The sequence below is a fragment of the Gouania willdenowi genome, chromosome 12 (assembly GCF_900634775.1).
Source record: "Gouania willdenowi chromosome 12, fGouWil2.1, whole genome shotgun sequence".
Lineage (NCBI taxonomy): Eukaryota > Metazoa > Chordata > Actinopteri > Blenniiformes > Gobiesocidae > Gouania > Gouania willdenowi.
Genome location: NC_041055.1, coordinates 9,687,359 through 9,706,877, shown reverse-complemented (window position 1 = coordinate 9,706,877; position 19,519 = coordinate 9,687,359). Strand labels below are relative to the sequence as shown.

Here is a 19,519-nt window from a genome sequence, read left to right as displayed (position 1 = left end):
AGCCTGGCTCAGCAAGCAGAATATATGAACTTCTGACCTCTTTTTTGCTCCAGGCTGTGGACAAAAAAACAAAGCCTACAGCAGCAAAAACACTTCAAATCTTCTGCAGCATTCCCAAATGTTACATCCTCAAATTTATGAACAGAATTCCACGCAAATATTAACATTTAGGACACTACAACAACTTTGGATTTTGACGATACAGGTTCAAGTTATTAAAGGACTGCAGGGAGTGCTGGTATGTTCATTTTGAATACCAGTTATTTATATACAGTATATCATGTTTTTTTTTTTTTTTTTTAATATAGGCTACCGTATGAGTTTGTTGATACTGAAATGTTTGTACAACACTCTGTGGTTTTTACCTGTGAAAAGCTTACTTACTACTTATAACGTTGGGAAAGCAGAGCAGTGGAGAATAGCTGCAGGACTTTGAGCGGGAACTGTTTTGCAGTTGCCCTAAAGCAGTGGTTCTCAAACTCTTCCCATACGCCTTCAGACATTTAACCTGAAGCTATGTACTCCCTACTCCTGCACACTTAAAACACACAATAATGTAGTGTCAGATACATTGTAGCCCTACAGTGAAATTGGACCTTTTCTGATAATAATAATAATAATAATAATAATAATAATAATAATAATAATAATAATAATCTGGAAGCACACAAGAAAACATCTTATTCAGAATCATCACTTTATTTATATAATTAATTAGCCTCCTGGCATTTTCATCTTTTTTTTTTGAAATCTACCAAACATTTGTTGATTGAACATATACTAATACAGCATATTCATCACCCTGAAACTGTAAAATACAACTCACTGCAACTTTAAAGAGAATGAAGATCAAGACAACAACTCAGAACAGGTTCAGGTGGGCGGAGCCAGGTAGAAACCCAGGGTTTCTTTGAAAAAACCTGCCAGCGACCAGGTTTAGTTCACGGACAATGTTGCCAGGGTAACAGACTCAGAGAAGAACATACCTCGCGTTTAGGAATGGGATACTCAGAGTTTCCCTCATTTGAGCCTGAACATACTCAGAGTTTGAACATAACCTGCTTTATGGAACACCCCTCTGAACACAGAGGAAGATCCAATCCGCTATGGCTTCATTGGCTGCAATAGTAAACTGCTCACTTCTGGGGAACGATTGAGGCTCCACGAGCCGCCACTGCTGTAAAAGAAAAAAAAAAAAAACATTGGAGTGAACGGATTTGTCGCGACCCTCTCTCTATACGGCTCTGCCCGACACTATTCACATCCGTGCGTGCACATCTAGAATGAGCTGAGGCCAGTTTCGTAATCAGTTTTATTTTTCGAGCCGCTCGTTTTGCATACAACTATAAACATGACAAGTAGCTTCATGTGCCGCCACATGCTACGTAGTGGTTTTCTTCTGCTGTAAAGCATGTGGTCACATTGCTGTAACACACCCAGCTCAGAGAGCTGCTCTCTATTATGTGCATATTTGACTGCACGCAGCCCCAGAGTGAGTCGTTTATGCATTTTTTAACATCTTTTATCAATGTGCCAGAGGACAGCCATCCATTCACCTCCTTAGCATCCAAATCAAAATCGAAACACATCATCTGACCGTTGATTTACCGTGCAGCATCCGAGCTGAGCTCAACCAGAGCATGTGTGACAAAGATAGAAATAAGCCTGACCCCGGGTTTGGGCCAATATTTAAAGCTCTAAGGAGGAGTGCAGCACTGGGATTCTGTCACGGTAATCTGATGCAGGCATGAAATACGTCTCCTCTGATCCAAGAGATGGTGAAGTAAATCAACACTTTGTTGGAGAAGTACAGTTCAGTTCCAAAAAGGGAGTCCAGATTCAGATTCAGAAAACTTACGTTGTCCCCAAGGAACAATTCAGTTTCAGTTACAACCAAGAAACATGAAAGACAATAACATGTCACATGGGGGGGCAGGTATGGGAGTACTGGGGAGCAGCCACAAGAGCAGTGGTCCATTTCTTAGATGAGAAATATGAAACAATGGGTAAGAAGAAGAGGTAAAAAAAAAAAAAAAAAGGCAAAAACCAAACTGGGCCACTCTGCATGCATGACCGTGACACAGTTTACACGGAGACAGAGAGGGAAGCATTTTCACAAACTTTCACTCTGGAGCCTTATCCGAAATGTTCCGTTTTCAATCAAAAAAGCACCGTTGCCATGTAAACGGACAGCAAAAACGCAACGGAACTTTTGCATTTTCACTTGAAAACGTTGTTGTTGTCAATAGAAATGTGTATTTTGTAGGTGCTCTGAGCGATTCGTTGATGACAGACTACCTACATTAATTCAGCATTCCTGCAAACGTTCCAGAGTTCAGAATTAGCCCAAAGGCTAGTTTTCATCTGCAGTCTCTTGAATAACAATCAGCAAACATGCACAGACACATTTTCATTGATCAGGGCGTGTAACACGCCAATTAAAACAATGTTTCAAACCAAAACATTTGTGCTATAAAAAAAAAAGACAAATGGCAGTGATATCAGTTTTTTTTTTTTTTTTTAATTGATTAAATAAGGTTGATACTCTAATAATTACTGATAGAGTTCCACTCCTGTACAGTCTTGACTGAAAATGCAGATTTGTCTCCCCAAATATTCCACATACCACGTACGTGCGTGCGTGCGTGAGCAGATAATGAAACAGATGACGGTGCCAGGTCAGAAGATTGCATGTTTCCCAGCAGCAGGATCCTCAACCCACCAGCCCAACTACAGCCTTCCAACAGCACATGATTAGTTCCAACCTGAGCAAAGCACACGTCAGGCGGCCTGAACACAAACACAGCCCTCCAATAGTTTATGAGCAGCAGAAAGGAAGATGTCAGACTGGACCTCTGCGATGGTGTTTCAGAGAAACAATAAAGATAGCTGATGGGTTTTTATAAAAATGTCTTAATAGGAATGCTTCAATTGTGTCTTGTATTTCCTGTAATGATGCTGCAAACTGGAATATATCCCAGAGCCAGCTCAGTTAATGATTTACACCGACTTTTACATTTTACGCCAAATGATAAAGAAAGTCTGAGTAAGACGTGTGTAAAGAACTGTTTAAATTTTACTCTAAAAAGCTAGAAAGCATGGTTGCTCAATGTATGAATGAATTGAAAAATGGAGAGTTTTTGTGATATATTTAGAAAAAAATAAATAAATAAAAAATAAATTTCCTATTTCCCACTTTGAAAGAAAATTCCACCAATTTCTACAGCAATGGATTCACCTCATAACAGATTAAGCTCACAAAGCCATGGTAACTTTAGAATGGTTTTCATACCTTAGAAAAACTAAGTTTATTCTTTATATTTAATTCTTTTCATTGACTAAAAAAATATGAATTAAACTACTTTTGAAGCAACATACATACACTACAATAACATATTGAGACACAATATTATCTTTTTCTTTGCACAAAAAACGGAAGAAAAAAGTTAAAAAAAATGTATTTTTTGAAATACAAGAGATACGAGGAAACCCTGTACGAGTACAAGGAAAATGTTCTATTATTAGTGTGTATTTGATCTTAATCTAGTTTTCATCATGGTAAAAAATTATTATTAGTTTAAATTAGAGAAAGTTATTTTTAAAAAATGTTAAGGTGAGACTGCTGCAAGTTCTCAGTTTGTTTCTCATAATTCTGACTTTCTATTGCATAATTGTGACTTTCTTTCTCATAATCATGACTTTTCATCTCATAATTATGACTTTCTTTCTCATAATTATGACTTTCTTTCTCATAATTATGACTTTTCATCTCATAATTATGACTTTCTTTCTCATAATTATGACTTTCTGTCTCATAATTATGACTTTTTATCTAATAATTGACTTCTTTTCTCATAATTATGACTTTTCATCTAATAATTATGACTTCTTTTCTCATAATTATGACTTTCTTTCTCATAATTATGACTTGCCATGGGGATTTTTTTTTTGGCATCTCATACTTATGACTTAACTAACTTATAATTATGACTTTTTATCCCATAATTATGACTTTTTTTCCCATAATTATGACTTTCTTTCTCATAATTATGACTTTTCATCTCATAAGTATGACTTTTCATCTCATAATTATGACTTTTTTTCTCATAATTATGACTTGCCATGGGGATTTTTTTTATAATTTTATAAACAGGCTTCCATACTTCCCTGTTTTAATTGTTGTCATATTTCTCACTGCCTGGTTTCTTCATTTAATTGCCGGTACTTTTTTTAATAGTCACATTCCTATTTTTTTTTTATGTATCCATGGTTTCAAAACAAAAACCTGTCGTTTTAACAAATGTGCCAACATTTTATGGCCACTGTATTTTACAGGATTTTCCACAGTCTAAGTTTCAAAGTTTCCACTTTCACTCACAGTGAGTTTTTCACTGCGAGGCGGCTTTTGTCACAGGTGTTTACCAATAAACATAGTTGTCCACATTTATGAAAAAAAAATATAATAAAATAAAATTTGAAATGACTTTACTCAATCTTTTGATTCCTTTAAATAAAACCAATGTGAAGCAGCCATTTCCAGTGTCCACGTTGATTCAAGGGGAGTCGTTTTCATTCCACTACCTTCTTTCATCCTTATTTATGTTTTTTTAGAGCTTTTAGCCACAGTTTATTCTTTAATATCATTTATATTTGTCACGACAGAGACACAAGGATGTGTGTTGGAGGTTCCTTTGTTGCTTCTGGACAGTGTGAATTTTGTCAACTAAAGATTTTTTAGATGTTTTTTTGGCTTAATTTAATTTAGTTTAGTTTTGTTTATTTTGAACATGTAAAAAAAAAAAAAAAAAAAAAAAATAGGAAAAAGAGAGAAAGCAAAATATTAGAAAGTAGTATGGACAAACAATGAATGAGATCACACAAACAAGCTCTCAAATGATTTCTTTATAAATGTAATGTACAAAAGGAGGGGAAGAAGTATAAACTTATTTGATCCCAGCCCTTCTCCATGAATTCATACATATTTTATGATTCTAAGTTTTTACCGAATGTATGTTTTATATGAAATATTTATTTTACAAAACGGTTGTACCGTATTCCTATATACATACAGTATATACAAGAAACAACATATTATGCACACGTGCGTGCGCAAACACCCACATACACGTTTTTAAATACTGTAAATAAATATGTAAGCAATAATTTCTGTAAACACCTGGTGATTTTCATCCCTGTACCCGTTAAAATCATATTTTCATCACCCTTTTAAAACAGTTTCATGTCTGGACATTCCATACTCCACAGTTTCACTCCACTTATGGACATAAAAAAGCTTTTTGTGGTTGTCCGTACACTAATGTTACAAAGTGAGATTATCTCTTATCGCGCAAACTTCCAGGTTTTAATCAGTGTGTGCGGCACTACGGAGCCATGGAAACTTATGCTGAACGGCTCGCCTGGTCACAAGCAGGTTTTAGCGAGTGATAAAGTCCCGCCTCCTGACCAATCAGTTCTCTTAGAAGGCGAGCTGTCCAATAAAAGACAGCTGTCAGATCAAGACAGCATCAATGTCTAAATATTCTTCCTTCTAGAGAGAATATTTAGACATCAATGCAATCCTTTCATTTACCGATGACATCCTTTAGAAAAGATATAGATTTTTATCTGATGGTCTGATCTATAGACAGCTGATGAACCTGTGTCTCAATCGTATGTGCGGATGGGTGAAATCATTCGTTCAATTAATTATTAAATATATGACTTCACTCGTCTGCGCCTACGGATCGTGGCAGGCTTCATCAGCTGACTCTGTGAATGCGTAAAAGCTTCACATTATTTATGATATTAATCCCTTGAATGGGATATCCAATCCAATGGATTAATATTATGAATAATATCACGCTTTTACACATTGACAGTGTCAGCAGCTTCCTGTCTGGGTTCTTTCATTCCTGCCTTTTCTGTAACAACAGTGTTGTTTTTGGTCTGAATTATGGATTTTAATTATTCATACTTTTAAACTGAAGCAACACCTAACCGGTCGGGACCAAGTTATGAAGTGGATCAGGTCTGAGCGAGGATAAAAGCTCCGCCTCCTGGTGCGCTGCACTACTGTTGCCCTTCGCTGTCATCATGGATTTAAATGAATGATATTTGTTTAAAATCATAAGCTGTTCCTCCCGTGAAGACGCTCGCTCTGCCAAGTTTCTCCATTGTAATCATTGGTCAGACGCTGCAATCTCCACCCCTTTCATGTGAACGCACGCGTGCCAAGGCTGAAAATACTTCAATTAGCGTGTTGTGACTGTCGTGAGACACAGATTAATCCAGGAAATATTTATCTAGATTTGTAACATAGGCCCTAAAGTGTTTTGAAGTTAAAATCCAGAAAGTCACGTTATGATTTTCAAATAATATATTTGTACATTCTTGAGTAAAATAAGTATATATACCTACAAACAAGCCAGAATTCCTGCTCTCACAGAAGTGTAACTTCTTCTTTAAGAGGCTCCTCTGTCCTCCACTCGTTACCTGTATTAATGGCACCTGTTTGAACTGGTTATCAGTATAAAAGACACCTGTCCACAACCTCAGACAGTCACACTCCAAACACCACTTGGGGCAACACCAAAAAGCTGGACACCAGGGACAAAAACAATTAGAATATATTAATTAATGATGCATATCAGGTTGATCAATGGTAATTGAATATCTAAAAAATGCATCAACTCTTATCCTGTATTTTTGACTTTTCTCGTCATTTTTACTTCCTCCTGAGGGCCATATTGGACGCTCTAAAGCAGGGGTCTGCGACCTTTATTCTCAAAAGAGCCATTTTGCCTCATCTCACCTGGATTAAAGTCCTTCCGGAGTCAAAAAAAAAAAAAAAAAAACTTTTTAATGAAGACAACATAGTGTAAAACTTCTGTACAGTTAAAATTGTATAGAATAATGTTATGTAAAGAATATTTTTTCAGATAATGTATTTGAAGGGCTAAAAAAAAAATTTGAATTTGATGACACATAATGTCAGTTAACTCATGCTAATTGCTACATTCTTGCCACACATACAGTAACGCATGCATATTTAGCTGGCATGTTGGCAGTTAAATGAATTTGTCCCCACACAATTAAAATGTATATTTACTTCCAGAATAGACTTTTAGTTGATTGAGTTATCTTACCAGGGATTTAAAACTTAAGGTTAATCACAGGTGTAGGAGAAGTTAGTGGTCTGTAGATGTTTCAGGAGGTGACAGAGCTATTGCACAATGTGATGTATTTTCAGGTTGACAAATCATTGTCCCGTGATTTTATTTGGTGTCAAAATCATTAATCATTAATACCTTCTGTAAGAAAATAATTACTTATTTTAAAATTTTTCAAAGCTATAGGGAGCCATTGCATAAGAGTCAAAGAGCCACATGAGGCTCCAGAGCCACAGGTTGCAGACCCCTGCTCTAAAGGGTCAGATTGGGCCCCTGGGCTTTGAGTTTGACACATGGTCTATTGATTAACCAATCTGTGTATTATTTCATTTCATTCCATTTTAAACAAATTGATTTCAGATGTTTCCACAGACTTTAGTTTGGCCAATCGTGTGAAGTCACAGCCTTGTTTTAAAGCCAATGGTGGCTTGAGTTTACAGATGTTTAACAGCACGTCTGTCTGTGTTTAATGTTTATAGGATATAGTCAATATCATGTCTGCTAGAAAGGCTGTTTGAAGTGCTCACAGTTCTGCCTTAGAGCATGTTTCTGAACGTCTAATCAGAGCTAGTCTTTTATTATCCTTTTATGGCCCTTTGAATATTATCTTCTGATTTCCCTCCAATGGCTTCAAAATAATTGTTTGCACAAGCATTAGTCCAGATTCAGCTGATTATTTACTGAGGTCGTTTCGTTTATAGAGTCAGTGTTCATTTTGTTGACTTTGTCATAGTTTTCATTGGCTACATTTTTTTTTAAAGTGACAATAACTAGATTATGAGTAATTAAAAAAATGTCACGTGAACAAAAATGAAATCCAAATAGGCATATATTGATATTTTTCGTCAACTAATAAAAATCTAACTATAATTTTGTCTCGTGGGACGAAATCCAATCAGAAATCATGTGATCGCATCAAATCTCTGCGTATATTTACAAACATTAATACCATCCCACACCAGGTTGGTCAATGGTAATTTAATCTGTATATTTTAGTCGATTATAACTGCAACAGACTACATTTTGACTAAAAAAAAAGTTATATTCAACTAAACTAAATCTAATTTTGCTGTCAAAATTAACACCGCCTAATGGCAATTCATGTCTGCATTTTCCATCTCAGGTTGATGCTACATGTCGTGTAATCCTTTCCCGACAAACATGCATTTTTTTTCTGTGAAAAAAATAAACTAATAATATTGCTTATTGTGATCATCACTCGGTCTCCCTTATAGGGAACATCCCTGATGCTTGTATATCCTCCTCCTGTGTTAATCCCTGTTTTCTATTCCATCCAAATGTAAACAGTATAAAAATAAATGTCACTAAATAATAAATGAATTGGTAAACAATAGACAAAATAAGTAAGAAAAGTTACAAAAAGAGCAGATTGGAGAGATGGAAACCAGCCGATGCAGAAGCGTGGTTGCCAGGTTGGGTTCAGAGTTTTTAAACGTGGAGGATAAATGAGATAAGATATTAAATGAGCCCATTGTTTTGATATCTTTAGAAGCACAGAATACATATCTGAGCTGGTGTCAGTGAGCTAATGGGTGAAAATGTTGATGTGATTTCATAACAAAACAGATTGAAGGAATAACAATGTGGTGTTGGTACACAATGGCCCTCATTTATCAACTACTACGTTCAGATCTGAGCGTGTGGCGCACGTAAGGCCATATTCATGCACGCTCCGATAGTTATCAATTCTGACGCGATCGTACGCTATTATCAGATCTCACATCAGGTCTGACTTTTTGTACGCAAATCTGAGTGTGTGGATTTTGTGGTTCAGCACATGACAATCTGACTGAGACTGTAAATAAAGTATTAAACAAGCCTCGGCTATCATTTAGGATAAAAGACACATTAGGAACAGATCAAAATTGATTATTAAAACGAATTAAACTAAATAAAAAATTTTTTTTTTTTTAAAAAAAACCACATTATTACAGATACCACTTTTTTGGTTTTTCTTTTACAAATTATTGTATAACCCCGCTGGTAAACTCTGCTACTGCAGGAGCGCACGCACACACACATAAAACACACACAGTTCCTTAAACTTTTACAAATGCGCTGCAGTAATCGGTAATGTAATAAATGATCAGTGAAATTGGCTGAAGTCATAATAAACAAAAACAAGGGACATTTAGTAAGTTTAAGGTTTTTTAATAAGTGTTTTGATCTTTAATTTCTTTAAATGTGATATTTATTGCCTAAATCGTCATATCTCCAGGATATGACAACATGACGTTGTGAACTTGCTCGCAGCGCACACAGGGGGGCAGACGTCACCTGATCAGTAGCTGATCCTCTACCACAGAGCATTCAAATGCGCTTCTTTAATTCCAGTTTTGCACTGTCAAAAAGCAAATCTTCCTTTGGCTCTACCTCTGATGTGAAGATGCCAAATTTGTTCTTTTCTTTTTTGACCTCAGGGGGGCGGGACCTCCAAATCCAGAGGGCGTAACAGCCCAGATCATTTCTACGCTGGGATGGGTCAAATACAAATGTTTCATGAATCACACGTTGGTCCTGTCGTACGACCAAATGTGCACTCAGATTTTTGATGCAAGGTTGATAAATGAGGGCCCGTGTGTCTGACAGCATTCAGAAACGGTGACACGGGTCTATTAGCAAAAGGGACAATGCTAATTGCATTGATTGTTAATGTCAAATATCAATCAAAATACATGCTACTATGATGTGAAGTACTTATATATTACAATACCAACACAAAGCACAGCACCAAACATGACAGTGTTATCATTTATTAACTGCAGTCATTCCAAGAAATTTACACGTATCTTCTCTGAAGGTATAAAATTTGTCTTAAATTAAGAGTTGTGCTATTTCATAGTGATGGGAATGAAGACTTGGCTAAAGGGAAATCTGACACACCACAACAAAAAGTTAGTTAAGTTAATAGAATAGAGTTAGCAAGAGCCGTCCAGCAGTTTGCAACCTGAATTAGGGTTCATGAGTGTGGCTCTGTGTGAATTATTACATTTAAATAATAATAATAATAATAATAATAATAATAATAATAATAATAATAATAATAATAATAATGCATTGGATCTATATAGCGCATTATTTTGGTCACTCAAAGCACTTTACATGGTATTATTCATTCACTCCACACTTAGTGGTGATAACTTCTTAAGCTTCATTCGAGAAAATAATGACAGATCTGTGAAAATAGAAAGTGGGGGTGAATGTTTTTTAGGCGATTAATGATGCAGGATTCAAGGCTTGGGTGACTGAGCTGGTGGATTCTCAACACGTTGCTCTGTGTGTTGTTACAGATGATGCATTTATTGCTGTTTTTTTTCCATAGTGCAGCTGTCATCCTGAAGACTTCACTGTAAGGACCATGTTCCAGGTAGAGGTTACTGTGGAAAAGGCTTCTGTAGCAGGAGGGCGGGGCAGTCTTTCACTGAGGCATCGCGATACGGATCAGTGCAGAACGTTTCCGTCTGCTGTTTTGGTTTTGCCGTCTGGATATTTGGATAATGATAACCCTGAGGCTGGTAGACAGAGGGCTCCTACAAGGAGAGACACAAACACATCCAATTATGTCACTGTTAATATCCTCATGTTTCAAAAGAGACACTGACAAACTCACGAGTTGTGCATCATAAACAGGTTCAATGGTGAGAGATGAACCTGTCCTGCTTTGAAATTTCACACACAACGGTCCATTTCCGTGTTGTTCAAAGTGATAGATCTTTTGAAAGATAAATTCCGTTGTGACAGCACCTTATCTCCTAGTTCACAGAACAGAATTAAGCCTGAGTACAACTCAACTCATGTTTTTCTCCCTTTGACAGACTTTTTTCATTTCAGTTCATCACTTCTTTTTTATTATTTCTGTGCCAATGGATTTAGTGTCGTTTAACCAGGTTGAGACTGTTTTTAACCTCATTCTCAGCCACATGATACCTTACACCAGTGGTTCCCAAACTTGTTCTGCTGGGTCCCCCTCTGAAGAATGAAAAACTCTCAGGGCCCCCTCATCGCTACTCAATAATATATATATATATATATATATTTTTTGTTTTTGAAAACAATAAAAATTTTGACTTTTCTTCAAATCAAATCAAATAAATAAAGTGCAACCTGTTGGACTGTGTGAAAACACTTTCAGTGTTTACATCACGTGTGCCAATCATGAGCTTCTCATGCGCATTATTTTACCAATCTGCCTCCAAAAAACACATGCATCAGTGAAACTCTAAGCTAACGCTGCGTTGGTGGACGTGAGGGAAGCCTCTGCACTGAAACAACAGCGTATGGATTGTAACGGACTGTGACTGTTATCCAGGGACAGATCAGCCAAACTATTGCACGGTATGTTGTTGTAAATATGCAGCCTGACGCTACTGTGGAGTCACCGCTAACAGCAACTTGTTAGCCTGATACGTTTTGCATTGTGTAGCAGAATGTGCACTTGGAATATGCACAGCTTACTTTACATTACTGTGCTAAGGTTGAAAAATTGCCGTTTTAATTTTTGAGCAGTTTTGTAAAGGAGAGTTTGTCAAAATGTATTCCCAATGTTAATTCAGATAGCTTTCATTTTTATTTATGTTGTACATTGTTGCTAGTTTTTGTACTTAAGCTGAATGGCAACATTCTCAGGGCTAAACACAACCGTTTATATGATGTTGATCTTTTTAATCTTTGATTCTAAATAATAATAATATTCAGGTGGTTTTGTCTTATTTATTTCACCATTACTTGTAATGGTGAACCAGTTTCTGCTGGTCGCAGGTAAATAAACTGGCATTGAAAGAATATTTAGTGTTTCAGTCAGATTGGTGTTTGTAAAGACTAACACTGTAAATGATTAGAAACTGTAGGGTTGGATACAATAACATTTCATTTATCAGAGGCTTTCATCCAAAGCAATGTTAACACAGGAGCAGTAGGGGTAGGAGGGATTCAAACCACTGACCCTCTGATTACAAGCCAGCATCCTTAACCACTATTCCTCCACCGCAGAGTTGATCAACAGTGGATTATTTTCTGATACAGCTGTACGGGCACTAATGACCCAAAAAATTACGCAATTATTTAATTCTAAGTAACTCAAAAGTTACTTTTTCCAGTAAGGCATTACTTTTTGATATAAGTAATCAAAAAAATAACTGCGTTCCTTTGTGAATGAAGTAACTAGTAACGGTAGCTAGTTACTTTTTTTCAGTAACTAGCACAACACTGACCACATGTAGTGGAATCTTTCTGACAACTATGGATGTTGCTGTTTCGTTTTTGCTTTTCACTTTAAGTATATACAGAATAAATGTACATTTACACATAAAAAAGGAAACAATTTCTATCTTAGGAGAAGCACATCCCTATCCCCTGTGTATATATGTGTATGTGGTGCAATAACTCCGGAGGGTGGAGATGGTGGGTGGTGTGTTGAGGTGTGATTAGAATTGGAGGAATTGGTAGGGCAAATTGAGGTGGGAGTGCCGCCCCCGCGCCACTACTTAGTAGCACTAGCGGTGTTATTATTATTATATGTACAGCGCCATCTACCGAAGTGGAGGTGCAGAAGTGGCACCATTTTCAAGGTTTTTATGTAGGAACAGGAGCTGGTCAACATGCATGCAATAGAAAACACATGGCCACGAAAATGTGAAAAATACAATCAGAAAAATATTAATTAAAAATATTTTTTTTTAAAAATCTATTTTAAAAAAAAAAAAAAAATTAAAATTGGCACCCAAAAAAAAATGCGATATATTGTGAAATAGTTTTCTTCACACCCCTACTTGTGATGATGATTCTGATCTGTTTTTGATGCTCAAAAATGGGCTAAATCTTCTTTTATGCTTCCATAATGATTCCACCCGATACACATTCATCACCATGTGTAATGTGTGCCATGCCTGCTGCATGTGGTGTATGAAAGCAGAGGAAGACATGAACTAAAACCTGGAGTAGGAAGCCATCAAATTCTGTGTACAACCACATTACAACATTAAAGGCACTTAATAAATAAAGTACTGAAACTCTGTGAAAAGCATGTCTGATTGACTTTTTCCTCACTTCAAACACTGATCTGGATAGAGTCACCATGAGAGACGCAAACCAGTGTGTGTGTGTGTGTGTGCGTGTGTGTGTGAATCTTCCATTAAACTCAAACTGATTCTATAAACTTGTCTCCTCAATCCCTCCGAGCTGCTCGTCTCAGCTGTCTCTCTCACCTCCTGCAGAACAATAAATATCTGTCTCCAGACAAAAAAACCATAAATGAGTGTGGAGATCCTCCATGCTAATCATTAGCTTCTCCATTAACCCCTTGACACCTCCTCCTTCATCCTGCATTAACAAGGGGGGCGGGACTATAATTAGTATGGCTTGTGTACAGAAGCCCCTTGCCTGCACGGAAAACATTTTAATTATGTATAAAACACCAGAGAGACACACACACACACACACACACACACAAACACAGCAGGGGAGAAGGAATGATATTTAGAATTAGCCTAATTTTCTCATCCTCCTCCTCCTCCTCCGCCTCCTAACAAATGTTAACCAGAAAAGCATTTCAGTCGTCATGAAACAAACCAGATAACAGCCTGCACATCCTTCTACTGAAAACTTAAAAATTCCATTTTTATCTTTTTTTTTTTTAACACCATTTTTCATTTAATTCCACCATTTAGTCGCCATTAAATACATCATTTAGTATTCTCCATCTGTCGAGACCCTCAACCTATAACCTTGTCAAATTACTGGTACAGTTCACTACGCGTGTACACTTAAACAGTAATCTCTTCATCCTCAGCTCTCATTCTTACATTTATTCAGGAGCAAACAAACTGTTGACACATTAGCAAAGAGCTCTCTATTGTTTTCAACAATAAGCTGGTAATATAACAAATAATGTGTTTAACCATATAAAAGTAGTAGCGCGTAGATAGAGTAATCTTAAAAACTAGTGAAATCATTAAATTAGTTCATAAGTATGCCGTTGTGTTGACAGCTAAATAGAAATCTACTGAGCATCTCTATCAGAGATCACAGTGGGGCTACAAAAAGGGTTTTTGAAGTTGTTCTGTGTACTTCTCTGTAATTCTTGCACATTTTTCTTGTCGTCTAGCGGGTTTTTGTTGGTTTTTGTTTTGTGTGCTTTTTGGAGTCATTTTGTGGGTTTTTGTGTTCATTTGGTGTATTTTTCTGTCATTCTGTATATTTTGTTTTATTTGTTACGAGTCATTTTCTATTTTATTGTATTTTTTGTAATCTTGTGTGTTTTTCATGTCGTTTTGCATATGTGGCCAAACCAGCCTGTCACTGCCTGATCTCCTGGTTAGTAGTTGGATGGGAGACCACTGAGGTGCACCATGGCAGCCTCGCTTCCGTCAGTGTGGCGACTAAGTGTGGAGTGAAAGAATGATCCCTTAATTCTGTAAAGCAACTTCGAGTGTCCAAAAAAGTGCTGTATAAAATTGATGTAATATTATTATTTTTGAGTGTTTTTCTGCCATTTTGTGTGTTTTTTAGGTTATTTTGCTCACTTACTTTGTGGGCCGCACAAAATTAGACAGAGGGCCACATGTAGATTTGGGTCAGGGACTGACCACCCCTGGCTGGGTCACCTGAAGGATGGTGTCTGAGGTTAAGACTCAAAATGCCAAATGTCCTTCACTGCCCATGTGTCCAGGTTACACTTAGTCATCACATATATGAAGACTCACCCTCAATAATGAATATGAATCTATTTCTGCTCAGAACAAAGCCTGATAGTGAGCTAGTCCAATTCAATTCATTTGAGTGCTTTAGCAGAAGGACATCTAAGACATCAAGAAATCAAGGATTGGAGTTTGAGAGCCCTGATTCTGGAGGTCAGAAATACATTTAGGTTAAAAGGCCTATGTTAAGCAAAATGAACTTTTCTGTGCTTTAAACATCATAAAGTGCTATATGGGCTTCATACACATGCCCAAAGTGTTTTTTTCATTGATTCCCTCAATAGTTAGACGGTGATTTGCTCCTTTCTTACTGCAGGGTGAGCACAAACACCTCGTTCCAATTTGATGACGCGTTCCCACTTTGATGACGATTTTGACACGGCACTGAGCTGGAGAAGCCACGCCTCCAGGAAGCTCTCTGCCGTATTTGACATGTAAACAGACACGCCCACGAAGGTGAGCATTTCAGCGTTGTTCTCTCAGTGCTATGTATGTATTTTCTACAGTCTATGTATGTACCGGTTAACGCCCCGCCCCCACGCTCTGTCTAGTGTTTATAAAACAGTATGAGCTCGGCTACGGAGTGGGTGGGAGGAGGGGGGCCGTTCTCTGGCCTTATGTCACCGTGCGGGGAGGAGGAAGTCAGTGTCCCATCTATTAATACGCCCACTCATGGATATGTAGACCGCAAATCAGCCTGTTTGTGTTGTTCAGAAAGTAACTTTTCAGAGGCTAAATCTCTGGAAAACTGGTAAGTTTGGAGAAAATAAACCTCAAACACTATGTTTTTTTGGGTTCTTAGAACAAATGGAGACGGGTGAAAAATAGCATGACATGGGACCTTTAATGTGGTAGAAATGTTTGTGGCAGAAATGTGTTCCTACAGTCAGTTGGTAAATGTGTTTGCTTGGAAGCTTTCTTTGAATGCTGATATGAAGCTATTTTGCAGTGATGCACTGCCGTTTGCTCAGTTAGTGGCTCTGTTTTACAGTGCGAGGCCTGTAAACAAACAGTTCAAATAAATTTTACTTTCACAAGTCAACGCATACATCCATCATCTCTCCCTTTTCAGGCTGGTGTCGCCATAGCAACAGGACAGCAGAGTCCACTCGAGAAAGCCTGTGATAAAAAGTTTGCATAGATTGGAATCTATTTACATTTTTGAATGAAATTGAGGTTCATAGGTAAAAGAAAAAAGGAACATTTGCTGCCTGGATCTACAGGTCCTACTGCATTCATGTAACAACATGTTTTTTAATAATAAAAAAAAAACTCAGCAAAACATTGCACTTAACATCCTCAACAACAAAAGCACAAACAAATGTCTTCATTGTTGGAACATTATAAAAAAAAAATGAGTATTGCTGCTTGGCATCATTTCATCTCACAGAGTTTGTGAAACTGACACAAAAATGACTTGTGTCTCCTCCTCCCAGTGATGTCAGAGTGCGTGGGTTGTGAGTGATTAGCTGCCTCTGTTTTGCACCCAGGTGTGGCCCGTTCCCAATCAAGCCTCCCTCACTATTTAGCTGAATGTTTGGACACTGAATCATTTCTGGTTCAGTGTCAATGTCATGCCCTTTGTGTGCTGCGGCATAATTGTTCCCTGCTTCTAGTTTTCCTAGTGCCTCTTTGAGATTTGGGTTTCTGAAGTTTGTTAAATAAACATGGACTGGTTCTATGAACGCTACACCTGTCTGCTGCCAACACCCACCGGGTGTGACATTTTTAATTCGGTCTTCAAAGTGAAACTAAATCACCAGGTTTTGGTTGACCTGCGACGAGAGGGGAAATTAAAAAAACTATAAAATCACTAAAGAACAATCTCAATCCAACCCACGCACCACAGATGGTTTTATAGGAGGGGCGGGGCTAACAGTGCTGGTTTGTGATGCAAGATGGTCCCCAAGGGCCTATACTATGGGACTTATACTACGAAGCTAGATAATTACTGTATATCCTGGATTTATCTCCTAACCAAACACTGTCAGTCAGACAAAAGCTGTCCTATGAATCTAGATATCAACTCGCTAAGAGTTGATTTCAGCCTGGCTACGTGCGCTCTTATACAACCAATCACAACCACAGAGGAACTGTTGATAAACATCACAATTGAGGAATAATAATCTTTGAAAAATATCGAGAATTAAAATCCATAATTCAGACCAAAATCGACTCTGTTGCTGCAGTAAAAGCAGCAAGTAATTAATGCAGGAATGAATTACTGCATTGTTGATGAGTGCCAAAACTTAAGAATAAACAGACGCGTAAATCATAATATTGTATATTATCTTACAGGACTGAGGCGTCACCCCAGAATACATGAATGAATGAATGAATTTATCGGTCTGAAAGCGTCTGATGCACACAGGCTTTATCAGCTGACTTATTTTACCTTATCAGTTAATCAGATAAAAATCTCTATTTCCTATAGGATGTCATCGATAAATGAAAGGATTGCATCGCTGTTTAAATATTCTCTCTCCTTTATACCAAATACATATGTATTCAGTTGAAAATAGTAGTTTCGGGGTTTAGTTACTCTTTAAGGATGCAAATTGTAATTTTTTTGTTTTGTTTAATTTGGTCCAAAATCCATAATCATCTTATTATATTGTATTGCATATTGTAATCAAAATGAGTGTACAGTAAATCTCTTCTCCTTCTCCTGGCTCTGTAAATGAGCTTTAGAAATCCAGGAACGTGATGCTGGACTTCAGCCAATCCATGAGCTGTTTTCAGCATTACTATTGGCTGCTCAAGCTGCTCGCCAAAAGTCAATGCGCGTTCCCAATCTCAGAGTAGGGAACGTCCCATGGCTTTATATTCAAGCTGAAGTCTCTAACGTGGCTTTTGGCAACAGCGGTTCCACGGCAAAGCAAGAGGGAAAGGAAGATCGAGGTGGAGAAGCAACAGAATAAAGGCACAAATGTGTGGGAGGTCCCTCTGACTCGGTATGCGGCGGACTGCGCCGAGTCAGAGGGAGACAGTGATAACAGACGGAATAAATAGCTTATAAAACTATTTGAGAAACATCATATAAGGTGGAGCTAGAGAACAGATCCATTTCATTTGCAGTGTGGAGTGTGTCTGCTCTGATTAGCTGGGATCAGGAGGCAGAGGAGCGGCTGCTTGTGTGTGAGGAGCAGCTGTGAGCATCTTACTGTCCTCAAACCACAAAGCAGCGAGCGATGCATTCATTCATCTAGGGCTGCTCAACGAATCAAAATACAATTACGATTTTGATTATTACACCCAACGATTACAAAAAGAGCACTATTTCGATCATCTACAAATAATAGAGTTTGGCACACGTTATTAATACTAACTTTTACTGTAAGCTCCTCCCCTCCGTCCCGCCCCTCTCAACGCCAAAGCTGGCCTGCAGGCCAACACGAGGAAAGTTGTTGCTAGTGGTCTTGAAACATGGCAGCAAAAACACTTGGTAAACAAGTGGCAAGTCAAATTGTCTTCAATGGGAACACTTTGGGTCTGATGATGAAGATCTAAAGCAAAGACACATCACGTGCAAGAAGTGTTTTGTTTGTTGTTGATTTTAGTGTTTGAAGGAATTTATTTATGTTTAAAGAATATAATTTATGTTTTTTTTTTGTAAAAAAAGTAAATAACCTTTTGGTTGACAAATAATCATTTGAATAATCATGATTTCAATTGTGACTAAAATAATCGTGATTATTATTTTTTCTATAATCGAGCAGCCCTACATTCATGTTTCTAAAACATCAGAATTCTCTCCAATAACACAAGATAAAGTCCCAACAACACTATTCTCTATGGAGAAAACAGTCGCAAAATGTTCCACAGCGTTCCCAAGAACACCGCTGAGTTTTTCAGGATGGGAGGGGAAACGTAGAGCGCCTCACAATTCTACAAACTGCAGCTTTATCTTTGACCACTCCCTCACTCCTACTTGATGGAGTTATTGTTGGCTAATTAGGCTGTTTAATGGTTATTCACCTGAATCTGTCGGCCTGTCCTGAAGGCTCATTATGACATCATCAAACCTTTTTTAATTACTTTTTCATTTCATAATTTAGATGCACCTGAAGGCAGGGGAAAAAGGGCATGTGTTAAATAGGTAAAAATAAATTTAATGAGTAGTACATTAATGATGGAGCAGTGAGGTATAAAGTTGACCTTACATTCATTGGAGCTTCACACAGCTAAAGCTACAGCAGTTTTACTAAATCTATAAGGTACATCGTCATTTCTCAATCCACACGAGTGAAATTTATACAAGCCACTGTTGCAATCCAATGTTTGTGTGTGTGTGTGTTTGCAGCTTCTCCTCACAGAAGACAGATAAGGAGGTGCTTTTTTAAGCACATTTGTTTTCGGGGAAGGGAAAATCATTCATTAATGTAGATTTATGCAGATTGGCTGGTTGGAAGTCGTTTGGGCGAAAAGAGCCACTGAGGGTCGAGGAGTGATTGCTAATGGCTTTTTATGGCTGGACCACAGAGAGGGAAGTGACAGACTCTCTCTCTCTCCTTGAGTACACTTGTATGTGTTTGTGTGTATTTGGAAATGTCTCTCCTGGGCAAACAACAAGCTGTTAAGACAATTGGTTTAAATCTTCACTCAACTTTTAGAATATTCAGTTTGTTTCCTGCT

The 19,519-nt window shown here is 37.5% G+C and overlaps 1 protein-coding gene across 1 annotated transcript in view; it reads right to left on the bottom strand.

Annotated features, from left to right (window-relative positions):
• Positions 1 to 9,616: 9,616 nt before the first annotated feature.
• The window catches only part of mbd2 (methyl-CpG binding domain protein 2), a 56,155-nt gene continuing 46,252 nt past the window's right edge, over positions 9,617 to 19,519 (bottom strand). Inside the window, exon 7 of the mRNA XM_028463640.1 lies at positions 9,617 to 10,720. The gene's annotated coding sequence lies outside the window, so the exon portion shown is untranslated. The remainder of the gene's footprint in view (positions 10,721 to 19,519) is intronic.